The 4,097-nt window shown below is 36.8% G+C and overlaps 1 pseudogene; it reads left to right on the top strand.

The window, feature by feature from the left end:
• The window catches only part of LOC105743821, a 120,248-nt pseudogene that overhangs the window by 26,947 nt on the left and 89,204 nt on the right, over positions 1-4,097 (top strand).

The raw sequence follows: 4,097 nt of genomic DNA on the forward strand, positions 1-4,097 counted from the left end.
GGGTGGCCCAAGGGGCTGGGAGAGGGTCCAGCCCACTCTGCGCCTGGGCTGGGACTGGTCCCCCCGGCGCAGGGTAGCAGGCAGCTCTCTGCACACTCACCGGACCTGGGCTAGGACTGGGTCTGGGGGCTCCCGGAACTCCTATACTTTTATACTTTTAATTAAAGTATGATCCAGGAGGTTCTTTTCTCGCCAGGCCAATTTTGATTTATAAAAGTCTCCAGGTGCTGGATGTTTATATCTTTCTCAAGATTCAGGAAACTTTGTACTATTTCACTAAAAATATTTGTGTACCTTTTGTCTTTGAGCTCTCATTAAAAACACCTTGTCAGCAAACAAAAAGAACTTCTTAATGTAATGGATTCAACCTTTCAATCTTTGTTGGAAGAATGGATCAAGTAAAATCCAACAATATGTGGTATAGAAGAAACACATTTAACTCAAGAAATTCACATACTGTAAAGAAAAGCATGGAAAACTAGTGCATGCCACAGAAACATGTAGAATAGAAGTAGATGTCCTATTTTCACATAAAATAGACTTTTAATAAAAATTGATGATCTGAGGCAAAAACCAATCACCACAAATTAAGGAAACAGTTCAAAAGAAAGAGACAAAAAGTACACAATACTTTACCAAATTCCAGTGCACCCAACTTCATAAAATAATCACAACTGTATCAGCCATCATTGAGTATGCTTGTAATGCTCTTGAAGCTGATTCAGGAAATTGCCATGAGTCTGAATCCAATTTGGCCTCTATGTAGTGAGGTCAAGGTCAGCTCAAACTACATAGCCAGACCCTGTCAAAAACCTCCTAAAAACAAAAATCAAACACTAATGGATGTAAAAGATAAAAAAATACATTAACAGGATTACAATGGGAGAAACCAATATCCCACTGTCACAAATAGGAGATCAATCAAACAAAAATGTCAAAGAATAAATTTAAGAGTTCAACCAAAACTTTGGCCAAATAGACTTATATATATTATAGCGTGTTCCACTGTCAATAGAAAAAGCGTTCTTCTCTCCATGACATGGGACTTTCTCTAAAAGAAAACACATGCTAGACCATAACATATGCTTAAAGAAACACAGAAAATCAAAATTACATCATGCACATTAGCAGAAATATAGCTCAATGAAAGTAAAAATGAGTGACTAAATTAAGTAAAGATAATCAAATACAAGAAAATTAAACAATAGTCTCTTATTTAATGAGACATACAAGAATTCCAGAAAAACTAGATAGTTTCTAGAATCAAATGACAATGTCAATTCAACATATTACAGCATATGATGAAGAATGAAAGTTATCTTATGATATGAATTTTTAACTGTGAATGCCCACATCAGAAAAAGAGTGGAAAAAGTTCCACTTTGAGATCATAGTATTAAGTGAATTTACTTAGACACACAACTTATATATCATACAGTCATATTCTATAAAATTGCATATATATATATATATACATATACATGATAGTAGGAATAAAAGAGAGGCATCTACTATAATTCTGCATGAACAATGCACATAAAAGTGTACCTTGACTTAGTACAACTCTCATGTGTTTCATATGTTCTTTGGCCTATTAGTCTGGCTTTCAATATTTACATATGATTATGAACTTAAAATGTCTAATAAGATAAAAGAATTTTATACTGGAAAAATGAAATGAGGGTGAAGAGAGAAGTTAAAAAGACATAAATTAAAATTTATTACATACATATACCACTCCCTACATTGAATGTAAACATACTATACTGCAGATATATACGAAAAAATAGTTAGGGGGGAAATAGAGTAGCTAAAACAGTGTGAAAGGGGGCCTGCCTGTTAGCTCAGTTGTTTAAGTGCCTGCTTATGCAAATGCAGTAAGGCACAGGATATCACGGTTCAATCCCCACTTCCACATGCATTACACGACAAACCCTTAAGGCAGCTTGAACCAGCCAAAAAAAAATCATTCTCAACTTTCTTGTGTAAGGATTTAAAGTTTAACCTATCAATACTTGATGGAGCCCCCACCCAAACCCGCTGAGGGAGTGAGAACTGCCGCACTCTCAGGAGCCCACAGACCAAACCTAAGCCCAGGAACAGCAAGTATATGGGCGAGCTTCCACCTATGTTGCACCCGCGGGACCTCACTGGAACAAACATAGGCACAACACGTGAGATCCTCTGCCACTCATTTGACACCTTCACCACTCCAGAATAGCCTGCCATGCTGAGCCCACCTAGTGAGTGAGAACTACTGCCACGCACTCAGGAACACCCAGATGCAGCTCAATTCCATGGACTGCAAGTGTGTGGGAGAGCTTCCCTACACCCCCACGTCTCCTTGTCCCCCTCAGACTCAGACCAGGCCTGGCATGCAAGGCAGGGGTGAAACTCTGAAGCTGAAGTCCCTACAGAGCGAGTATGGGACAGAACTACCCAGCAATTCCAGAAGCAGAACATCGTGCCCTTCTGGGGGCTCCCAACAGGGGCAGAAGGAAGAAGCTGAGCATAGCAGCCAGACCCAAGGCAGGTACAACTGGATAAATTAAAATTTTGTAGATCTTCACATGAATATCAGACGGTGCTAAGATTATAACTACACCAAAGCTCTACAATAAAGGTGAGAGGACAGTACCATACAAAATGACAAAGAGAAGGAGCAAAATGCAATCTCAGACCACAAGGCCTCCCACAACAAGTGGAGAGGCAACTAGCACAGAAGAAATTGGAAATCACACACATGAAATCTCTGAACCAATAGAGTCTGAAATGAAGAAACAACTACAAAAAGTTATACAGAAACTCAGATCAGAAATAACTTCTGAAATAAAAAAATTCTCTGAATTAATACTATCTGAAGTAAAGAATCAAATGCAGAAACATATGGAGGAAATAAAATCAGAAAAAATCTTTTTAGCAAAAGAATTAATAACTGCTTCTAAAGAAGACGTTGATAAAAAAATAGAGGTGATGAGAAATATGACAGATTCCTTGAATGGGCAATACAGGAAAGAAATAGGTTGCATGAAGCAGAGTCAAAGAGATATAGAGGAATTTAAAATCTCAATCATAAATTTGAAAAACCATTGAAGTAAAATTGATTACAGAATTTTAGATCTTAAAGATGCTGATGCAGATAGTAAAAAAGTTAAAAAAAAATCTCATAAACACAACCAGAATGCAGGAAAAAATAATTCATCACTTACAAGATGATGCAAAGATGAACATGAGACTAGTAGGGATCCATGAGAAAAAAGGAGACAATATAAACTATATAAAAAGAATATGGGCAAAGTAATAGCAGAAAGCTTCCCAAATATGAGTAAACAATCTGATACTCAGGAAACCAAAGCATATAAAACTCCAAATAACATCAACCCAAATAAAAACACACAGTCACTTATAATAGTCAAGATCCCAGAAATCCAGAACAAGATTAAGATACTGAAAGTCTCTAGTAAAAAAGAAACAGATTACATTCAGAGGGAAAACAAATCAGGATAACATCAGACTTCTCTTCACAAGCCAAGAAGGCAAGAAGAGCACGGAGCAGAGTACTTCAAGTCCTCTATGAAAAAAAATTCCAGTCCAGAATACTACACCCTGCAAAATTCTCTTTCAAGTTTGATGGAGAAGTGAAATGCTTCCACTACAAAGAAAACTAAAAAATTTCATGATGACAAAGCCAATCCTACACAGGCTCCTGTGAGATGTTCAAGAGGGACCAAAATGATCAGAACTCCTCAAATGAGATAAAAAACAACCAACTAAATAGGGCAAGCAATTAAATACAGGAGAAAAAGGAGTAAATGACAACAGGGAAATAACATGTCAATTGTAAGTCAATACATCTTAATTATAAACATCAAAGTAAATGGACTCAATTCACCATTTAAGAGAAATAGACTGGCACAGTGGATTAGGAAACAAAATTCAACAATATGTTGTATACAAGAAACATATTTAACTCATAAAGATATTCATAGGCTGAAAGTCAAAGGATGGAAAAAATATTACATGATCCAGTACCTCAGAAAAAAGCAGGAGCAGCAATCCTATTCTCAGACAGTCTCAACTTCAAAACAGGAATGATC

This window comes from Octodon degus, unplaced genomic scaffold, assembly GCF_000260255.1.
Source record: "Octodon degus isolate 3935 unplaced genomic scaffold, OctDeg1.0 scaffold00171, whole genome shotgun sequence".
Taxonomy (NCBI): Eukaryota; Metazoa; Chordata; class Mammalia; order Rodentia; family Octodontidae; genus Octodon; species Octodon degus.